Here is a 24,243-nt window from a genome sequence, read left to right as displayed (position 1 = left end):
AACCATGTCCGATCATCACGTGAGATGGAGTAGCTTTCAATGGGGAGCATCACTATGTTGATCATATCTACTATATGATTCACACTCGACCTTTCGGCCTCAGTGTTCCGAGGCCATATCTGCATTCGCTAGGCTCATCAAGTTTAACCCGAGTATTCTACGTGTGCAAAACTGGCTTGCACCCGTTGTATGTGAACGTAGAGATTATCACACCCGATCATCACGTGGTGTCTCAGCACAAAGAACTGTCACAACGGTGCATACTCAGGGAGAACACATATACCTTGAAATTTTAGTAAGGGGCCATCTTATAGTGCTACCGCCGTACTAAGCAAAATAAGATGCATAAAGGATAAACATCACATGCAATCAATACAAGTGATATGATATGGCCATCATCATATTGTGCCTTTGATCTCCATCTCCAAAGCACCGTCATGATCACCATCGTCACCGGCTTGACACCTTGATCTCCATCGTAGCATCGTTGTCGTCTCACCAACTATTGCTTCTACGACTATCCCTACCGCTTAGTTATAAAGTAAAGCAATTACATGGCGATTGTATTTCATACAATAAAGCGACAACCATAAGGCTCTTGCCAGTTGCCGATAACTTTTACAATACATGATCATCTCATACAACAATTTATATATTATCACATCTTGACCATATCACATCACAGCAAACCCTGCAAAAACAAGTTAGACATCCAATACTTTGTTGTTGCAAATTTTACGTGGCTGCTATGGGCTTAGTAGGAACCGTTCTTACCTACGCATCAAAACCACAACGATTTTTCGTCAAGTGTGCTGTTTTAACCGTCAACAAGGACCAGGCGTAGTCAAACTCGATTCAACTAAAGTTGGAGAAATAGACACCCACTAGCCACCTATGTGCGAAGCACGGCGGTAGAACCAGTCTCATGAATGCGGTCATGTAATGTTGGTCTAGGCCGCTTCATCCAACAATACCGCCGAATCAAAGTATGACATGCTGGTAAGCAGTATGACTATTATCGCCCACAACTCTTTGTGTTCTACTCGTGCATATAACATCTACGCATAGACCTGGCTCGGATGCCACTATTGGGAACGTAGTATTTCAAAATTTTCCTACGATCACACAAGATCTATCTAGGAGAAGCATAACAACGAGTGGGGAGGGTGTGTCCATGTACCCTCGTAGACTAAAAGCGGAAGCGTTTAGTAACGCAGTTGATGTAGTCAAACGTCTTCACGATCCAACTGATCCAAGCACCGAACGTACGGCACCTCCGTGTTCAGCACACGTTCAGCACGATGACATCCCTCGAGCTCTTGATCCAGTTGAGGATGAGGGAGAGTTTCATCAGCACGATGGCGTGGTGACGGTGATGATGAAGTTACCAGCGCAGGGCTTCGCCTAAGCACTACGATGATATGACCGAGGTGTGTAACTGTGGAGGGGGGTGAGGGAGTCCTGGATTAGGGGGTATCCGGACAGCCGGACTATATAATTTGTCCGGACTGTTGGAGCGTGAAGATACAAGATTCAAGACTACGTCCCGTGTCCGGATGGGACTCTCCTTTTGCGTGGAAGACAAGATTGGTGATCCGGATATTATATTTCCTACCTTGTAACCGACTCCATGTAAACCCTATCCCTCTCCAGTGTCTATATAAACCGGAGAGTTTGGTCCTTAGTGTTGGGGAACGTAGTAATTTCAAAAAATTTCCTACGCACACGCAAGATCATGGTGATGGCATAGCAACGAGATGGGAGAGTGTTCGTCCACATACCCTCGTAGACCGTAAGCGGAAGCGTTAGCACAACGCGGTTGATGTAGTCGTACGTCTTCACGATCCGACCGATCCAAGCACCGAACGTACGGAGCCTCCGAGTTCAGCACACGTTCAGCTCGATGACGATCTCCGGTCTCCGATCCAGCCGAGCTCCGGAGATGAGTTCCGTCAGCACGACGGTGTGGTGACGATGATGATGTTCTACCGGCGCAGGGCTTCGCCTAAACTCCGCGACGATATGACCGAGGTGGAATATGGTGGAAGGGGCACCGCACACGGCTAGGAACGATCCGTAGATCAACTTGTGTCTATGGGGTGCCCCCTGCCCCTGTATATAAAGGAGGGAGTGGGGAGGCCGGCCGGCCCGTTTGGGCGCGCCAAGGGAGGAGGAATCCTCCTCCTAGTAGGAGTAGGATTCCTCCTTTCCTACTCCTACTAGGAGGGGGAAGGAAGGGGGAGAGGGGGGAAGGAAAGGGGGGCGCCGCCCCCCTCCTAGTCCAATTCGGACCAGAGGGAGAGGGGGGGCGCGGCCCACCCTGGCCGCCCCTCTCTCTGCCCACCTAGGCCCATGTGGCCCATTAACTCTCCTGGGGGGTTCCGGTAACCCCCCCGGCACTCCGGTTTCCTCCGAAATCACCCGGAACTTTTCCGGTGTCCGAATATAGTCGTCCAATATATCAATCTTTATGTCTCGACCATTTCGAGACTCCTCGTCATGTCCGTGATCACATCCGGGACTCCGAACAACCTTCGGTACATCAAAACTTATAAACTCATAATAAAACTGTCATCGAAACGTTAAGCGTGCGGACCCTACGGGTTCGAGAACTATGTAGACATGACCTAAAACCATTCTCGGTCAATAACCAATAGCGGGACCTGGATGCCCATATTGGTTCCTACATATTCTACGAAGATCTTTATCGGTCAAACCGCATAACAACATACTTTGTTCCCTTTGTCATCGGTATGTTACTTGCCTGAGATTTGATCGTCGGTATCCAATACCTAGTTCAATCTCGTCACCGGCAAGTCTCTTTACTCGTTCTGTAATGCATCATCCCGTAACCAACTCATTGGTTACATTGCTTGCAAGGCTTATAATGATGTGCATTATCAAGAGGGCCCAGAGATACCTCTCCGACAATCGGAGTGACAAAACCTAATCTCAAAATACGCCAACTCAACATGTACCTTCGGAGACACCTGTAGTACTCCTTTATAATCACCCAGTTACGTTGTGACGTTTGGTAGTACCCAAAGTGTTCCTCTGGTAAACGGGAGTTGCATAATCTCATAGTTTACGGGAACATGTATAAGTCATGAAGAAAGCAATAGCAACATACTAAACGATCAAGTGTTAAGCTAACGGAATGGGTCAAGTCAATCACATCATTCTCCTAATGATATGATCTCGTTAATCAAATGACAACTCTTTTGTCCATGGCTAGGAAACATAACCATCTCTGATAAACGAGCTAGTCAAGTAGAGGCATACTAGTGACACTATGTTTGTCTATGTATTCACACATGTATTTTGTTTCCGGTTAATACAATTCTAGCATGAATAATAAACATTTATCATGAAATAAGGAAATAAATAATAACTTTATTATTGCCTCTAGGGCATATTTCCTTCAGTCTCCCACTTGCACTAGAGTCAATAATCTAGTTCACATCGTCATGTGATTTAACACCAATATTCATATCTGTATATGATTAACACCCACAGTTCACATCATCATGTGACCAACACCCAAAGGGTTTACTAGAGTCAATAATCTAGTTCACATCGCTATGTGATTAACACACAAAGAGTACTAAGGTGTGATCTTGTTTTGCCCGTGAGAGAAGCTTAGTCAACTGGTCTGTCACATTCAGAGCCGTATGTACTTTGCAAATATTCTATGTCTACAATGCTCTGCACGGAGCTACTCTAGCTAATCGCTCCCACTTTCTATATGTATCCAGATTGAGACTTAGAGTCATATGGATCGGTGTAAAAGCTTGCACCTATGTAACTCTTTACGACGGGCTCTTTTGTCACCTCCATAATCGAGAAATATTTCCTTAGTCCTCACTAAGGATATTCTTGACCAATGTCCAGTGATCTACTCCTAGATCACTATTGTACTCCCTTGCCAAATTTAGAGCAAGGTATACAATAGGTCTGGTACATAGCATAGCATACTTTATAGAACCTATAACTGAAGCATAGCGAATGACTTTCATTCTCTTTTCTATTTTCTGACGTGGTCGGGATTTGAGTCTTACTCAATTTCACACCTTTGCAACACAGGCAAGAACTCTTTCTTTGACTGTTCCATTTTGAACTACTTCAAAATCTTGACAAGGTATGTACTTTTGAAAAACTTATCAAGCGTCTTGATCTATCTCAATATATCTTGATGCTCAATATGTAAGTAGTTTTTACTGAGGTATTTCTTTTAAAGAACTCATTTAAAACACTCCTTTATGCTTTGCAGAATAATTCTACATTATTTTCAATCAACAATATGTCATTCACATATACTTATCAGAAATGTTGTAGTGCTCCCACTCACTTTCTTGTAAATACAGGCCTTTCCAAAAGTCTGTATTAAACCATATGCTTTGATCAACTCATCAAAGCGTATATTCCAACTCCGAGATGTTTGCACCAGTCCATTGATGGATTGCTGGAGCTTGCACACTTTGTTAGCATCTTTAGGATTGACAAAAACTTTCTGGTTGCATCATATACAACTCTTCTTTAATAAATCCATTAAGGAATGCAGTTTTGACATCCATTTGCCAGATTTCATAAAATGTGGCAATTGATAACATGATTTGGACAGACTTAAGCATCACTTACAGTTGAGAAAATCTCATTGTAGTCAACACCTTGAACTTCTCAAAAAACCTTTTGCGACAAGTCGAGCTTTGTAGATAGTAACACTACTATCAACGTCCGTCTTCCTCTTAAAGATCCATTTATTTCTTATGGTTTGCCGATCATCGGGCAAGTCCACCAAAGTCCACACTTTGTTCTCATACATGAATCATATCTCAGATTTTATGACCTCAAGCCATTTCGTGGAATCTGGGCTCATCATCGCTTCCTCATAGTTCGTAGGTTTATCATGGTCTAGTAACATGACTTTCAGAACAGGATTACCGTACCACTCTGGTGCGGACCGTACTCTGGAAGACCTACGAGGTTCTGTAGTAACTTGATCTGAAGTTTCATGATCATCATCATTAGCTTCCTCACTAATTGGTGTAGGAATCACTGGAACTGATTTCAGTAATGAACTATTTTCCAATTCGGAAGAAGGTACAAATTACCTTATCAAGCTCTACTTTCCTCCCACTCACTTCTTTCGAGAGAAAATCCTTCTCTAGAAAGGATCCGAATTTAGCAACGAAAATCTTGCCCTCAGGTCTGTGATAGAAGGTGTACCCAACAGTTTCCTTTGGGTATTCTATGAAGACACACTTCTCCGATTTGGGTTCGAGCTTATCAGGATGAAACTTTTTCACATAAGCATCGCAACTCCAAATTTTTAGAAACGACAGCTTAGGTTTATTGCTAAACCATAGTTCATACGGTGTCGTCTCAAAGGATTTAGATGGTGCCCTATTAAATGTGAATGCAGCTGTCTCTAATGCATAACCCCAAAACGATATTGGTAAATCAGTAAGAGACATCATAGATCACACCATATCCAATAAAGTGCGGCTACGACGTTTGGACACACCATAACGTTGTGGTGTTCCAGGTGGCGTGAGTTGTGAAACTATTTCACATTGTTTTAATTGAAGACCAAACTCGTAACTCAAATATTCATCTCCACAATCAGATCGTAGAAACTTTATTTTCTTGTTACGATGATTTTCCACTTCACTCTGAAATTCTTTGAACCTTTCAACTATTTCAGACTTATGTTTCATCAAGTAGATATACCCATATCTGCTCAAATCATCAGTGAAGGTCAGAAAATAACGATACTTGCCACGAGCCTTCATACTTATTGGTCTGCATACATCAGTATGTATTATTTTCAATAAGTCAGTAGCTCGTTCCATTGTTCCGAAGAACGGAGTTTTAGTCATCTTGCCCAAAAGGCACGGTTCACAAGCATCAAATGATTCATAACCAAGTGATTCCGAAAATCCATCTTTATGGAGTTTCTTCATGCGCTTTACACCGATATGACGTAAACGGCAGTGCCACAAATAAGTTGCACTATCATTATTAACTTTGCATCTTTTGGCTTCAATATTACGAATATGTGTATCACACGATCGAGATCCAACAAAACATTTTCATTGGGTGTATGACCATAGAAGGTTTTATTCATGTAAACAGAACAACAATTATTCTCTAACTTACATGACTAACTGTATTGCAATAAACATGATCAAATCATATTCATGCTCAACGCAAACACCAAATAACACTTATTTAGGTTTAACACTAATCCCAAAAGTATAGGGAGTGTGCGATGATGATCATATCAATCTTGGAACTATTTCCAACACACATCGTCACTTCACCCTTTAACTAGTCTCTGTTTATTCTGCAACTCCCATTTCGAGTTACTAATCTTAGCAACTGAACTAGTATCAAATACCGAGGGGTTGCTATAAACACTAGTAAAGTACACATCAATAACATGTATATAAAATATACTTATGTTCACTTTGCCATCCTTCTTATCCGCCAATCACTTGGGGTAGTACCTCTTCCAGTGACCAGTCTCTTTGCAGTAGAAGCACTTAGTCTCAGGCTTAGGACCAGACTTGGGTTTCTTCACTTGAGCAGCAACTTGCTTGCCGTTCTTCTTGAAGTTCCCCTTCTTTTCCCTTTGCCTTTTTCTTGAAACTAGTGATCTTGTTAACCATCAACACTTGATGCTCTTTTCTTGATTTCTACCTTCGCCGATCTCAACATCGCGAAGAGCTCAGGAATAACTTTCGTCATCCCTTGCATATTATAGTTCATCACGAAGTTCTAGTAACTTAGTGATGGTGACTAGAGAATTCTGTCAATCACTATCTTATCTGGAAGATTAACTCCCACTTGATTCAAGCGATTGAAGTACCCAGACAATCTGAGCACATGCTCACTAGTTGAGCGATTCTCCTCCATCTTTTAGCTATAGAACTTGTTGGAGACTTCATATCTTTCAACTCGGGTATTTGCTTGTAATATTAACTTCAACTCCTGGAACATCTTATATGGTCCATGACGTTCAAAAACGTCTTTGAAGTCCCGATTCTAAGCCGTTAAGCATGGTGCACTAAACTATCAAGTAGTCATCATACTGAGCTTAGCTAAACGTTCATAACGTCTACATCTGCTCCTACAATAGGTCTGTCACCTAGCGGTGCATTAAGGACATAATTCTTCTATGCAGCAATGAAGATAAACCTCAGATCACGGATCCAATCCGCATCATTGCTACTAACATTTTCAACACAATTTTCTCTAGGAACATATCAAAATAAACATATGAAAGCAACAATGCAAGCTATTGATCTACAACATAATTTGCAAAATACTACCAGGACTAAGTTCATGATAAATTTAAGTTCAATTAATCATATTACTTAAGAACTCCCACTTAGACAGACATCTCTCTAGTCATCTAAGTGATCACGTGATCCAAATCAACTAAACCATAACCGATCATCACGTGAGATGGAGTAGTTTTCAATGGTGAACATCATTATGTTGATCATATCTACTATATGATTCACGCTCGACCTTTCGGTCTCCGTGTTTCGAGGCCATATCTGCATATGCTAGGCTCGTCAAGTTTAACCTGAGTATTCCGCGTGTGCAAAACTGGCTTGCACCCGTTGTAGATGGACGTAGAGCTTATCACACCCGATCATCACGTGGTGTCTGGGCACGACGAACTTTGGCAACGGTGCATACTCAGGGAGAACACTTCTTGATAATTAGTGAGAGATCATCTTAAAATGCTACCGTCAAACAAAACAAGATAAGATGCATAAATGATAAACATCACATGCAATCAAAATATGTGACATGATATGGCCATGATCATCTTGCGCCTTTGATCTCCATCTCCAAAGTACTGTCATGATCTCTATCGTCACCGGCACGACACCATGATCTTCATCATCTTGATCTATATCAATGTGTCGTCACATGGTCGTCTCACCAACTATTGCTCTTGCAACTATTGCTATCGCATAGCGATAAAGTAAAGCAATTATATGGCACTTGCATCTTATGCAACAAAGAGACAACCATAGGGCTTCTGCCAGTTGCCGATAACTTCAACAAAACATGATCATCTCATACAACAACTTATATCTCATCACGTCTTGACCATATCACATCACAACATGCCCTGCAAAAACAAGTAGACGTCCTCTACTTTGTTGTTGCAAATTTTACGTGGCTGCTACGGGCTGAGCAAGAACCGTTCTCACCTACGCATCAAAACCACAACGATAGTTTGTCAAATAGACTCCGTTTTAACCTTCGCAAGGACCGGGCGTAGCCATACTTAGTTCAACTAAAGTTGGAGAAACTGACACCCGCCAGCCACCTGCGTGCAAAGCACGGCGGTAGAACCAGTCTCGCGTAAGCGTACACGTAATGTCGGTCCGGGCCGCTTCATCCAACAATATCGCCGAACCAAAGTATGACATGCTGGTAGGCAGTATGACTTATATCGTCCACAACTCACTTGTGTTCTACTCGTGCATATAACATCAACGCATAAACCCTAGGCTCGGATGCCACTGTTGGGGAACGTAGTAATTTCAAAAAAATTCCTACGCACACGCAAGATCATGGTGATGGCATAGCAACGAGATGGGAGAGTGTTCGTCCACGTACCCTCATAGACCGTAAGCGGAAGCGTTAGCACAACGCGGTTGATGTAGTCGTACGTCTTCACGATCCGACCGATCCAAGCACCGAACGTACGGAGCCTCCAAGTTCAGCACACGTTCAGCTCGATGACGATCTCCGGTCTCTGATCCAGCCGAGCTCCGGAGATGAGTTCCGTCAGCACGACGGTGTGGTGACGATGATGATGTTCTACCGGCGCAGGGCTTCGCCTAAACTCCGCGACGATATGACCGAGGTGGAATATGGTGGAAGGGGGCACCGCACACGGCTAAGGAACGATCCGTAGATCAACTTGTGTCTATGGGGTGCCCCCTACCCTCGTATATAAAGGAGGGAGGGGGAGGCCGGCCGGCCCCTTTGGGCGTGCCAAGGGAGGAGGAATCCTCCTCCTAGTAGGAGTAGGATTCCTCCTTTCCTACTCCTACTAGGAGGGGGAAGGAAGGGGGAGAGGGGGGAAGGAAAGGGGGGCGCCGCCCCCCCTCCTAGTCCAATTCGGACCAGAGGGAGAGGGGGGGCGCGGCCCACCCTGGCCGCCCCTCTCTCTTCCCACCTAGGCCCATGTGGCCCATTAACTCTCCGGGGGGGGGGGTTCCGGTAACCCCCCCGGCACTCCGGTTTTCTCCGAAATCACCCGGAACTTTTCCGGTGTCCGAATATAGTCATCCAATATATCAATCTTTATGTCTCGACCATTTCGAGACTCCTCGTCATGTTCGTGATCACATCTGGGACTCCGAACAACCTTCGGTACATCAAAACTTATAAACTCATAATAAAACTGTCATCGAAACGTTAAGCGTGCGGACCCTACGGGTTCGAGAACTATGTAGACATGACCTAAAACCATTCTCGGTCAATAACCAATAGCGGGACCTGGATGCCCATATTGGTTCCTACATATTCTACGAAGATCTTTATCGGTCAAACCGCATAACAACATACTTTGTTCCCTTTGTCATCGGTATGTTACTTGCCTGAGATTTGATAATCGGTATCCAATACCTAGTTCAATCTCGTCACCGGCAAGTCTCTTTACTCGTTCTATAATGCATCATCCCGTAACCAACTCATTGGTTACATTGCTTGCAAGGCTTATAATGATGTGCATTACCGAGAGGGCCCAGACATACCTCTCCGACAATCGGAGTGACAAAACCTAATCTCGAAATACGCCAACTCAACATGTACCTTCGGAGACACCTGTAGTACTCCTTTATAATTACCCATTTACGTTGTGACGTTTGGTAGTACCCAAAGTGTTCCTCCGGTAAACGGGAGTTGCATAATCTCATAGTTTACAGGAACATGTATAAGTCATGAAGAAAGCAATAGCAACATACTAAACGATCAAGTGCTAAGCTAACGGAATGGGTCAAGTCAATCACATCATTCTCCTAATGATGTGATCTCGTTAATCAAATGACAACTCTTTTGTCCATGGCTAGGAAACATAACCATCTCTGATAAACGAGCTAGTCAAGTAGAGGCATACTAGTGACACTATGTTTGTCTATGTATTCACACATGTATTATGTTTCCGGTTAATACAATTCTAGCATGAATGATAAACATTTATCATGAAATAAGGAAATAAATAATAACTTTATTATTGCCTCTAGGGCATATTTCCTTCACTTAGAGGGACGATCAGAATCATAATCATCATAGGCTAGCTTCTAGGGTTTAGCCTCTACGATCTCGTGGTAGATCAACTCTTGTACTACTCATATCATCAATATGAATCAACCAGGAAGTAGGGTTTTACCTTCATCGAGAGGGCACGAACCTGGGTAAACATTGTGTCCCTTGCCTCCTGTTACCATTAGCCTAAGAAGCACAGATCGGGACCCCCTACCCGAGATCCGCCGGTTTTGACACCGACATTGGTGCTTTCATTGAGAGTTCCTCTGTGTCGTCGCTGCAAGGATCGATGGCTCCTTCAATCATCGTCAACAACACGGTCCAGGGTGAGACTTTTCTCCCCGGACAGATCTTTGTGTTCGGCGGCTTCGCACTGCGGGCCAATTCGTTTGGCCAACTGGAGCAGACCGACAGCTACGCCCCTGGCCACCAGGCCAGGTTCAGAAAGCTAAACTACACGGCTGATATGCGCGGAGTCTTGATCTTCAACGGGTTCGGGCCTGCGCCAGGAGCGTCGGACAATCACGATGAGCATGGCCTAGACCTGCTGTCAGACAATGCTCGGGATATCACCCCCGCAGTAGCCCCGGACCTAAATCCGGAGCAGATTGCGTTGTCCAAGGACGGGTGGATGGACCCCGTCCCGCAGGCCGCACAGTCATCGGCGGTAGAGCCAAGCGCAGGCCTCACCCCCGAAGAAGCCTGTGACACCGAACCCCCGGACTCATATCCGGCTGTAGGTTCTTGTCCGCGCGCTCCTGAGCCCGCCGAACCTGGTTGGGCTCCTGTAATGGAGTTCACCGCTGCGGATATCTCCCAGCACTCGCCCTTTCACGACATGCTGAACTCGTTAAAGTCTCTCTCTTTGTCAGGAGACTCTTGGCCGAACTATGTCCGGCTCGAGTGGGAAGCAGGCGATGAAGGAATTCCTTGCCCACCCACCACCCACTTCAATGCCACGGTCGATGATTTAACCGACGTGCTTGACTTCGACTCTGAAGACATCGACGGTATGGACGACGATGCAGGAGAAGAACAGGAACCACCGCTCACGGGGCGGTGGACAACCACCTCCTCATATGATATATATATATATGGTGGACACTCCAAAAGAAACCAATGGCGATGAGGCAACGGAGGATAACCCCTCAGGGAAGAAAGCAAAGCATGGGCGTCGTCGGCGCCGCTCCAAGCCCCGCCATAGCAATACCAGCACTGGAGACGAAAACAATCCGGATGGTGCCGAAGATGAGTACAACCCTGACTAGCCCGCCTTTGAGCAGGCCGAGCAGGAAGACGGGCAGGTCAGCCCAGACGAACAGGCGACGAACGGATATCCGGAGGAGGACAACTACATGCCCCCCTCCGAAGACAAGATTAGCCTCGGCGATGACGAGTTCGGCGTGCCTGAGGACCCCGTGGAGCAGGAGTGCTTCAAGCGCGGGCTTATGGCCACCGCGAGGAGCCTAAAAAAGAAGCAGCAGCAGCTCCAAGCTGATCAAGACCTGCTCACAAACAGATGGACTGAAGTCCTGGTAGCTGAGGAATACGGACTCAAGCGCCACACGGCTGACCGGCCACCTCGTGGCCGGGATAAAACGGCATATCATCCCGGATACCAGCCCGCACCCCCACGCCAATACACTACGGCCCGGGACAATAGGCAAGACCTGCAAGATATACTGGAAAATGAAGCAGGACAGACAAGATCGATCTATGGATCGCGAGGGCGCACCCCAACACGCGACGATGATCGTCATGCCGGATACACTATCAACAAGTCCGGCTGGGCCGAATACAGCCACCCAGACCCATTCGAACTGCGTAGCCACATAGCCCGGCACAGAGGCGCCGCACACCCCCTCTGCTTCACTGACGAAGTGATGGATCATGAATTCCCAGAAGGGTTCAAACCCGTAAACATCGAATCATACGATGGCACAACAGACCCCGCAGTATGGATCGAAGATTTCCTTCTCCAGATTCACATGGCCCACGGAGACGATCTACATGCCATCAAATATATTCCCCTTAAGCTCAAAGGACCTGCCCGGCATTGGCTAAACAGTCTGCCGGCAAATTCCATTGGCAGTTGGGAAAACCTGGAAGACGCGTTCCTCGACAACTTCTAGGGCACATACGTGCGACCACCGGATGCCAATGACTTGAGCCACATTACTCAACAGCCCAGAGAGTCAGCCAGGAAATTCTGGACTCGGTTCCTAACTAAAAAGAACCAAATAATCAATTGTCCGGATGCCGAAACCCTGGCGGCCTTTAAGCATAATATCCGTGATGAGTGGCTCGCCCGACACCTCGACCAGGAAAAACCCAAGTCCATGGCAGCACTCATGACACTAATGACCCGCTTTTGCGCGGGCGAGGACAGCTGGTTGTCTCGAAGGAGCACCACACCACATTCCGGAACCTCGGATGTCCGTGACAATAACGGCAAGCCACGGCGCAACAGACATAAGCGACGGAAGAATGGCGACAACGCTGAAGACACGGCAGTCAACGCCGGATTCAGCGGATCCAAATCCGGTCAGCGGAAAAAGCCGTTCAAAAGAAACAATCAGGGACCGTCCAGTCTGGACCACATACTGGAACGCTCGTGCCAAATTCATGGCACCCCGGAACAGTCAACAAACCACACTAATATAGACTGATGGGTGTTCAAACAAGCCGGTAAAATAAACGCGGAAAACAAGGACAAGGGGCTGCACAGCGACGATGACGAGGAGCCCCGGCGTCCGAACACGGGGGTGTCGGCGTTCTGGGAACGAGGGTCCCCAGACTTGCCTGCCTGTGGCCTGCGGCGTGGCTCAAAGGGGGCCCAGCACGGCCCATCTTCATCAACACAAGCTCAAGACCCTCGCGAGGGGCCAAGCCTCGCGGGGCGGACAACAAGGAGCTTCCTCAGGCACGGCCTCATCAGGCTGGCTCACAAGGAGGCGGAGAGATCAAGGTGGGGTACCTCGCGAGGTGCCCATGACGCGAGCCATGACGACCAAGGGCGCCAGTCGGGCGCCAGCCCGTGCAGTGTCCTTCTTTCCTCTTTGGTGCAAAGGGAGGAAGCGGAGGCGAGAGCATCAAGCAAAGGCATCCATTTCGGTGCAACAAGACCAAGACCAGCCCAACGGCAGGAAGGAAGTCATTATGGAGCCCAAGCAGGCGTCACCACCAGAGCCTTTGATAGGCGAGGACCAACTTTAGTCAGGATAAGTGTACCTGCTGTTCCCCTTCAAAATGGCCAATTATAGGCGCCCTTCCCGCTCAATATTTGGGAAGAGGCCCGGGGCCTTTGCCTATAAATAGGACTAGCCACCACAAGGTAGAGGGGGCCCAGCACGGCCCATCTTCATCAACACAAGCTCAAGACCCTCGCGAGGGGCCAAGCCTCGCGGGGCGGACAACAAGGAGCTTCCTCGGGCATGGCCTCATCAGGCTGGCTCACAAGGAGGCGGAGAGATCAAGGCGGGGTACCTCGCGAGGTGCCCATGACGCGAGCCATGACGACCAAGGGCGCCAGTTGGGCGCCAGCCCGTGCAGTGTCCTTCTTTCCTCTTTGGTGCAAAGGGAGGAAGCGGAGGCGAGAGCATCAAGCAAAGGCATCCATTTCGGTGCAACAAGACCAAGACCAGCCCAACGGCAGGAAGGAAGTCATTATGGAGCCCAAGCAGGCGTCACCACCAGAGCCTTTGATAGGCGAGGACCAACTTTAGTCAGGATAAGTGTACCTGCTGTTCCCCTTCAAAATGGCCAATTATTGGCGCCCTTCCCGCTCAATATTTGGGAAGAGGCCCGGGGCCTTTGCCTATAAATAGGACTAGCCACCACAAGGTAGAGGCATCAAGTATCCTCGCTAGAAACTAGTAGAGAGAGCGACTGAACTCCTCCTAGCAGTTCATCGCACCAGCCAAGAACAGACCCTCGCGAGGCTGTTCTTCCTTGTATAGTTCATCATCAGCCCAAGAGGCAATCCACCACACCACACACTGGAGTAGGGTATTACACGACAATGGTGTCCTGCACCAGTATGAACTCTGTGTCTCTTGTGTTGTTCCTTTCGTAGTTTAGATCTCAGCGACCCGGCGAGGAACAGGTAGGTAGAGGGCGAAATCCCCGCGCGCACCCCAGTGTTCGAACCTCAAGGGTCTGCGGAACCCGAAATCTGACATTTGGCGCGCCAGGTAGGGGTGCGCCGGAAATTGCCTTCCGTCGTCCTGTTCTTCTCCGACCATCGCATCAATGTCTGACGCTCGTCGGGCCCGCGCCGAGCCGCCCTCGCTTCCCGTGTCGCCCAGACGGCTCCCGTCGGCGGGCGCCCCCGTCGTTCCCTGTCACCTGCCGTCAACGCCGCCACCGGCCTGGCGGGGAACGAGCAGCAAGCATCGTCCCAGCATCCATCCATGAGGCGAGACGGCTGCACTGCTACACCCTCGCTCACCCCTGCTGGTTCTTCGTCCCGCGCGCCCCGCGCGACCATGGAGGCTCGAGCTGCGCTCATCGCGGCAAACGAGCTCCTGCGCTACCGCCAAGTCGACGACGTCTATGAAGAGTGGCTCGACCGAGTCGCCGAGCTCGTCCCGGCCGCTGGGGGCTCCCCCGCGCCGTCCTTCTCGCTGCACCGCGCCCCGCCCTGTGCGGGCAATGAAGCTCCGTGGGCGCCTCAGCCGCCTCCCCCTCAAGAAGGCACCCTGGCCCCAAGGTGCGTGGCCCCTGGGCGGAACCCGCTCCGTCAGGCGCCAGTGCAGCAAGAGCAGAGCTGCCAAGAAGTCCCTCGCCCTCGAGAAGCTGCCCGAGCGCTCCCTGCTCCGGCTCGTTGCGAACACGCTCCTGCCCCAGCACGTCAAGACCCCGCGCTGCTCCCAGCTGCAGCGCACGGGGACCCGCAGGACAAAGCTCTTCGTCACCCAAGGCCTCCCGTGGCCACAGCTGGTTGCCGCGCCTTCACCATCGAACTGCGCAGCGTCGCGTGGCCCAGCAAGTTCAAGCCGGACCTGCCTCCTCGCTATGACGGTACGGCTGACCCTGCAGAGTTCCTCCAGCTCTACGAGCTGGGCATCGAGGCTACCAACAGAGATGAGAAGGTCATGGCGAACTGGTTTCCCATGACGCTCAAGGACGGGGCCCGCACCTGGCTCCTGAACCTGGCTGCAGGCACGATCTCCTCCTGGGATGAGATGCGCACCCGCTTCATCGCCAACTTCCAGGGTACTCGCGACCGGCCACCCGCCATGAGCGACATGCGCTGTATCAAGCAGCAACCAGGGGAAACCCTGTAGAAGTACATCCAGTGCTTCAACAACGCGTGCCTCAAGATTCCCAAGGTGACCGAGGAGGCCATCATCTCAGCCTTCTCCGACGGCGTGCGCGATGTCAAGATGAAGGAGGAGCTGGCGATGCATGAAGACCTGTGCACCTCCTTGGAGCTGTTCAACTTGGCGACCAAGTGCGCCAGGGCTGAGGAAGGGCGTCTCTCCCTCCTCGAGCTGCCTGCCGCAGACCCAGAAGAGAAGAAGCCCAAGGCCAAGGACGTGAAACACAAGGGGGCTGCCGTGCTCGCGGCAGAACCAGACACCAAGCGGGGCAGAGATCAGCCCGAATCCTCCAAGGGCAGTCGGTACTGCGTGTACCACGACCTCCACACCCACAACACCAATGAATGCCAAGAGCTCCGTGCCGTGCGTGAAGGAAGGGTCGGCCGACGTCCCGACCGCAGCGACCGGGGCTACGGCCGAGGAGGAGGAAGGAACGCAGGACGGTGGAAAGACCGCGGACCCCGTCAAGGGTGGCGCGACCAACCTCGCGAGGATCGCTGGCAGGACCCGCCTCGCGAGGGAGCATGGAGGGATCAGCCTCGCGAGGATCGCCCGCAAGGTAATGCAGGCCTCCCTCCGTTGCCGCCGCAGCCAAGGAGAAATGAGGACCGTCATCAGGACGAGGGGGCTGGAGGCTTCCAGGAACCACGTGCGATCGCCTACATCCTGGGCGGAGCTCAAGCCCCAGCCTCTCAACGCATCTTCAAGCAATTCGCCCGCGAAGTAAATGCAGTCCTCCCCAAGCTTGAGGCCACGCGCCCTCTCAGGTGGTCAGCGTGCGCCATCACGTTCAGCTCAGCGGATCAGCTCAAGTGCGCGGCCACAGCCGGAGTCCTCCCGATGCTTTGTTCCCCAATCATCAGCAACGTGCTAGTCACCAGGACCTTCATCGATGGCGGGGCAGGGCTCAACGTCCTGTCCGTGGAAACATTCAACAATCTCCAAGTGCCCTACAATCAGCTTCAGCTAACCAAGCCTTTCTCCGGAGTCACCGACGGCTCCATGGTCCCAATTGGGCAGGTCCACCTCCCTGTCACCTTCGGGGCACGCGACAACTACCGCACCGAGCTCATCGACTTCGACGTCGCCCACATTCGCCTGCCCTATAATGCCATCCTCGGGTACCCAGCGCTGGCCAGGTTCATGGCCGTAACCCACCACGACTACAACGTCCTCAAGATGCCAGGAAGTGGCGGAGTCATTGCGGTGCCCTGCGAAGAGAGACACGCAGTGTGCTCCCAGGAACGAGCCTTTCAGGCCGCATCACTGGAAGACCCAGATCACGGAAGCAGGAGGCTTCCCGAGGCCGCCCCCAAGAAGAAGAAGACATCGTCCGGCCCGGCCCCTTAGGAGGCAGGCCCCTCGGGGCCCGCGCCTGCTCAGGGGGAACCTCCTTCCATCGCATAGGGAAGCGCGCCCGGCGCCCTCCTCAGGCAGGGCTCGGGGGCTCTCCCCTGGAGGGCCGCCGACCTCGCCAGGGTCACGAGGGAGGCGCTTGGGCACCACTTGGAGGCGTGTTTCGAAGCACGTTTCCCTCAAGAAGGAGCAAGGAAAGGAGGACCAAACCCCAAGGAGTTCGTCAGCAAGGCCATTCAAGAACTACAGGAGTCAAGAGTCATGAGAGGTAGCCGCCGCTTACCCGCTGTGGCCCCCCATCCAGGCAAGGATGGTGGGCTGCGCGTCTGCATCGACATACCAGTGCTCAACTGAGCCGCATCTCAGGAGCACCTCTGGCCCTCGCAAGTGGGACGCTGCGAAGGTCTGCCCCACAGCTACGTTCGCATGCCTTATGGCTTGCCGAACGCGGCTGCCGCGTACCAGCGCCTTATGAGGGCCATCCTGGAGGCTCAAGAGGTCAGGCGTTCCGTAGCCCTGGCGGAGATGGAGATGGTCCGCGAGGAGCCACCAGCGCCTCCGGAGCCTCCCGAGGCCCCTAGGCCTGGGGGCTCATGAGGATCGGCTCCCGAAGCCCACCGAGTCTGCTACACCAACACCCCATCGTCTTCAACATCATCAGGTGACATCTTTCAAGTTTCGTTTCCAGCTGGGAGCGCCCTCAGGGCTGCATTATTCCCAGGCCGCGTGGGTCCGTCCCTGCGGCGTGTATCCCTTTTATTTCATATTCTTGGCTTACTTTATTGGGGGCGCCCCTCGGGCTGCATCATCCCCAAATCGCTCGGGTCAGACCCAGCGGCGTGTACCCTTCTTGCGTTTATCTTAGGGCCATGCTTTCGACCCATCATGCTTGTTATTTAATGCCTGTCCGTGGCACCTTTTCTTCCTGGATGTCGGAAGCTTGCGCGTTAAAGGGGGGGGTACCTGAGCATCGCGACTCAGGGCTCTTACCGGCTCTCCAGCCCTCACCCTCTGGTCTTGTCCACGGCATCGTGACCTGGCATACCAGCGACGGCTAAGACCAGCTCGAGGGCCGGGACCCGAGGACGTAGAGTTTCGACATCTAACCAAGCTTGCACGTTAAAGGGGGGGGTACCTGAGCATCGCGACTCAGGGCTCCTACCGGCTCTCCAGCCCTCACCCTCTGGTCTTGTCCACGGCATCGCGACCTGGCATACCAGCGACGGCTGAGACTAGCTCGAGGGCCGGGACCCGAGGACATAGAGCGCCGGCATCTAACCAAATTTGCAGGAACACATCCCAACATAAGGCCCAGTGCCAGGCGCAACCCGCCTTGAGGTAGGGCCCCGTGAGTCCCGCGCTGGCTCACGGGTGCCCAGATACACCTCGTCAGGCCCTACCGTGCCAGCCACGTGTCAGGGCGGGGCTGTACACGCCCCGGGGGCTCCTCCCGGAGGGGAGCCCCCTCCCACGCACCAGTGGAAGTGTCGGTGTACTTCAGTAGGGGTACCCTAGTACCCCGAACTTGTGCACGGGCAGTTGCAGCATCCCGCGGCAAGGCTTGCCGAGCGGCCGCCAAGACCCTCCGCGGCTACTTTGAAGACCATTCAAGAACAAAGTACTCAAACCAAGTCCCCGGCAAGAGGAGCTTGCCGGGAAGGCCAACCAAGGCCCCGGCAAGAGAAGCTGGCCGGGAAGAAGACAAGACCCTGGCAAGAGGAGCTTGCCGGGAAGGCCACTCAAGGCATTCCAAGAAAACTTGCCGCGACACACCGCGCGCCCCGGCAAGGCCCGGTGAGCGACAAGCTCCCGAACAAGACAAGACGACGACCGCGGCAAGGAGCTTGCCGCGGGAAACCCCCACCTCGCGCCCGCGCTCCAGCACACCTGCCAACGTGTCGCTCTGGGATCCTTCCAAGCACACGTGGCAGGAGGCCGTGCAGCTAGGGGTGCGAGGTGGCAAGCAGGCGCTGACAAGATAACCATCATGGCAAACGGTGGCATCCCTAGCGGTCCCTTTCGGTACTGTTTAGGCGACACAGACGGGCAATTAATGCCCTTGTCCCCTGCCGCAGGAGTTAGATATGATAACACTGTACAGGTAGCTGTACCAACCACCACTCTTCCATTTTTGCCCTTTACCTCCGTTGCCACCTGTGGGTAACCCCTTGAGCATATAAAAGGAGGCCCGTGTGCAACGTAGAGGGGGTTAGCGACTGAGGGGTTCGACTCATTCGAAATGAGAGGACACCCACACTCTCAAGCAAGAACAAAATATAAACACAAAGCAGCAATAGGAGTTTTATCTCTCCGGAGAGCTCCAAAGCTGGGTAAAATCCCTTGCGCGCTTCGCCTCGATCTGCTCTTTGTGCGCCCTCCGCCCCCTTGCCGAACCGAAAAGGGGCCCTGCCCCATAGGTGCTCGTTCCCCGCGACATCTCTGGCGCGCCAGGTAGGGGTGCGTCGAGGTTGTGCGAACCTGATCCAGCGTTTGCGCGCGCTACATCGACATCTTCATCGACATGCCACCGAAGAAGAAGGCTTCGGAGGTGGACGCTCCGTCCACGTCTATCCTACCGCCACTGGAGCAAACGGGCGGTGGGGTGGACGCCGGCGGAGGAGCGGGCGCCGGCGGAGGGACTCACATCGTCACTCGGTCCAAGGACAAGGCCCCGCAAGCTTCAGCCTCTGTACATCCGCCGCACCCCTCCCAGGAGGTGCAGGATCGACAATGCCACGGTGCTCCTGGCACCGTACTCGCATTAGAACAAGGCCAAGCTGGTGGGTCGCGGGACGCTCAAGGCCAACATGCGCGTCAACATGCTGGCACGAGCGCGGGACGGTCGCCTGGACGAGATGTTGCTCCTTCTAACAATGTTAGAAGCCTGAGCATATCCCGCACCTTGCGTCGCTCGCCACCACCACCCAAGACTCCAGAAGAAGCGCTGGCCCGAGCCCAGCTGCTTCTAGATTACCCTCCAACGCCAGACAAGATCGACGATTGGAGGGCCACCATTCAGAGCCTCATCGGCTTCGCCAACAGCGACATGCCCCGGCAACCGAGCACATCGAAGCCCCGGAAAGACGCCCTGGCGCAAGCCGACGCCGATAAGACAGCTGGGGGTGCCACCACCGTGCACTCCCCACCACGAAGGCCAAGATCGCCGACTCGCTGGGCCAACCTCGACACCGACTCCACCGCGTCGTCGGACCTGCGAGCTCGCCGCGATCAATGCCAAGTTCTCCAAGAACGATGACAAGAAGACGCTCGTACTCGCATCGAGCGCCGAAGAGAAGCGCGGCGTCAGTCAGACCAGCGCGCTGGGCCCACTGTTGATGTGCATGCGCCAGGGGAACCAGGCGACTTGTCGTACGCGGTAGGTTGCCCTGCGTTCACCCGTGAGCTGCGGCAGGTCCAGTGGCCCAGTACCAAAAACTTCAAGCCAGATGTACCAGAGAAGTACGATGGACTGATACATCCGTCGGAGTTCCTCAGCGTCTACACCATCGCAGTGCAGGCTGCCGGGGGGCGCGACGAGAAGATCCTCGCCAACTATTTCCTGCTGGTGCTCAAGCCCAACGTCAGATCTTGGCTAATGCACTTGCCGGATAACTCCATCTCTTTGTGGGCGGACCTGTGTCATCAGTTTGTCGGCGTCTTCACAGGCGGCCACAAACCCCATGGCCAGGAGAGCGATCTTCATCTGCTCGCCCAGAAGGAAGGAGAACCCCTGCGCAAGTACATACAGAGATTCAGCCAGGTGCAGCGCAACATCCCGGATGTCCACCCTGCCGCTGTTATCAGCGCGTTCCATCAGAACGTGCGTAACCGCAGGATGAGGGAGGAGATGGCGATGTGCAAAATCAGAGATGTCAGTGTCAGGACCCCGACTCGATGTCACATCGATCTAGCCGGTAACACCTCATATCACTTTGCGACCTCACGCACGGTATCCCCACGGGTGTTGCCTCACCTTTGCCCGGGACCGTTTGCGGCTTTTGGCTCACGTATATGATAGTGTCGCTAGCATCCATATGATAAGGAGCCCGGGCTGACATGACTAGTTGTAAACCCAAAGTGGCACAGACTTACAGGGACAGGCATCCATGACCCAGCTTCGAACGTGTCGGTCATCAGCAAGTGGGTCCGGGCTGTAGCACTGGGCTAGCAGGACTCCGGTAAACCAGGCTGTAGCGGGCTAACAGGACTCCGGTAAACCAGGCTGTAGCGGGCTAACAGGACTCCGGTACTCAATGCGTGACATTTCCCCAAAGGGACAGACACCGGAACGAAGAAGGACACATGCCGGCCAGCCTAAGTGTTCCAGAGCAGTAGCAAGCTACCATGGCTCAGCGGTAACACTAGGAGACATTTCCCGGTAAGAGAGGCTACTAAAGATAAACAACTAGATAGTCAGATCCCACACATACCAAGCATTTCAATCATACACACAATATGCTCGATATGTGCAAATACAACACGGCATCACAACATGACTCTATGACACAAGTACTTTATTTAAGGCTCAGAGAACCATACACAACATACACAAGGTACGGGTCTCATGACCCAGCATTCAAGTCATACAGTCATACAAACCAGCAGCGGAAGTAACTTGTCTGAGTACAGACAACTAGTAAAATAAAAGAGGCTTGGAAAGCCTAGCTATACTACGTGGTCCTTCACAAGCTCAGGATCACCACCTAGGCCTTTAGCCTACTCGTTGATGTCAACGTCTACGTAGAACCCATCAGAAGGGGTTGCAGCGTCTTCTGTAAAATGTAAATTATAGCAACATGAGTACAAAGGTACTCAGCAAGACTTACATCAGAACCTACATACATGCATATTATCAAGAAGGGTTGGTGGAGTTATTGCAGCAAGCCAGCTTTGACTCTTGGCTAGGCTAACCTACGAGACTCCAACTTGAAATGGTTTTGCGCACACGAGTCCATTACTCACCACTTCAATACGCTACCGAGGATCCACCTCCGTCTCCCTACGGAAAAGCCATCCTCGGCACTCACACTTATCTTGAGGCTTTTAGCAGTTTCCATTTACTTGTCTATGAACTGTATAGGCAACCAAGTAGTCCTTTACCGCGGACGCGGCTATTCGAATAGATCATGATAACCCTGCAGGGGTGTACTTCTTCATACACGCTCTCACCACTTATCGTCGTTTACACGACATGTACTCGGCAACCTTCAAGCGGAATCCCAACGTGGGTGTCGGCCACGACCTACCTAATCACCTAAGCCTCCAGTCCAGGTTTATCGCCTATCCAGGTTCCATCCGCAGGGAGTCCGACCGAGGTTTCCCATACGGCCCCGAACGATGTGAACAGGGTTCCCGAGATACCTAACGGGTATTCGGTACACCGTGCCACGTACCTACCGCATCACAGCCCACCCCTATGGTCAGCGCTGTCCACGGCCTCTAGTAGGCTACAAACACCAGAAACTACTTGCAACTCCTGGACGGAGAACTAGGGTGAATAAGAAGCCGAGAGGGTCCATTGGTTTCGGGCCCAATGCATGGTAGTAGCTGATTCTTAAATCACACATACAGATCTCAGTGCTTAAGGTCGGCTTCAATGAAACAACCCACCATGTACTCCTACATGGCCTCTCATCGATACCTTTACCAAATCGTGTTCACCACACCACTCTCATTACCGACATAATCATTTCACTCTAGCCCATCACCCAGATGAACCAGACCTGACACGACTCTAAGCATAGCAGGCATAGCACGGTAGGAACAACACATATATATGGCTCAATCAACTCCTACACATGCTAGTGGGTTTCATCTAGTTACTGTGGCAATGACAGGTCATGCAGAGGAAATGGGTTCAACTACCGTAACACACAGCAGTTTGAAACGCGTTGTCTTAATGCAGTAAAAGAGAGCAGGAGCGAGAGCATGGGATTGTATCGATATGATCAAATGGTTGGTTGCTTGCCTGATGATTCGATGCACTGATACGGTTCTTCGTTAGGGTAATTACGGTACTCCTCGGTGGCAGAACCTGCCGCAAAGAACACCGATACACAACCATCACCAAACAATGTGCAACAATATGATGCATGCATGAAACATAGCAATATGAGTGTGTTGGGCTAATGCAACTAAGACCAGAAGGGTTTGAACCAATTTGAATCAAAGATTCAAATTTCAAACTCAAACATGGCCCTTTAAAGTGTTTTTCCTTGTTCTGCATTAAACATCAAGTTAACTTGTTTAGTCATGCATGAAAATAGTACAGATGGATAGATTGGATTTTTATGATCATTTTTCATATATAATTTGTCTGATTTGGAGTTACAGAATAAAAGTTATGAATTTTTGAAGTTTAAATTATATTCTGGAATTTCCTATATTAGAATAATTCCAGAAAATCATTATTGCGTCAGCCTGACGTCAGTGTGACGTCAACAGGTCAACGGAACACGTCAGGGTCAAACCTGACAGTGGGTCCCGCATGTCAGGGTGATTATTTTAATTAAAGTTTAATTAAAACTAAACCTGTTTAATTAACAGGGCTGGGCCCCACCTGTCATTGACTCAGGGGAGTCAACCAGGGCCCACCCGTGGTCAAAGTCAATGCCAGCGGCGCCGGCATTTAGCCGCCGGCGAGCCCGACGCGGCGGCGGGAGTGGTTTTGGCCGTTTCGGCCACCAAATGGGTCGCGGAGACCACCGGAGTGGAGCTGAGGACAAGCCGCAGCTCTTGGTGGAGTCCGTTGGGGTCGGGGTGGCCGGAGTTGGTGCCGGCGACGACTTTGGCGTCCACCGGGGTTCGGCCGAAGATGAACTTGGTGCTAGAGGGGTCGGTGAGGCTCGGGGAGTGGCTAGCTAGGTGCTGCGGGACTCGGTGAGTAAGATGGACACCAGCTTGTGGCCGGAGGGTGGCCGGAAGCACGTCGGCGACGAGATCCGCGGTGGTGCGGGCGTGTGATCCTCGTGCGGTGGCTACACGGCTCGGGAATGAGAGAGGGAGGGTCGGAGGAGTAGCTAGGCTCATAGCGCTCCCGTAGAGGCCACCGGCGAGTTCGGGGACGAGCTGAGGCGGCGACGGCGTTGAAGGGGATCTCCGGCGACGGCGAGCTCGGGCGAGGTCGGTGCGGTGGTCTCGGGCCGCTCGAGCACACGGGGCTCGGCTAGCTCGATGAAGTGGACAGCGGCGGAGCTCCTGGACACGATGGCACGGCGTGGGGTTGACGGAGGGCGTGGCTACGGCGAGGGGGTGGCGGCGA

This window comes from Triticum dicoccoides, chromosome 3B (assembly GCF_002162155.2).
Source record: "Triticum dicoccoides isolate Atlit2015 ecotype Zavitan chromosome 3B, WEW_v2.0, whole genome shotgun sequence".
NCBI lineage: Eukaryota > Viridiplantae > Streptophyta > Magnoliopsida > Poales > Poaceae > Triticum > Triticum dicoccoides.
This window is presented reverse-complemented; position numbering follows the sequence as displayed.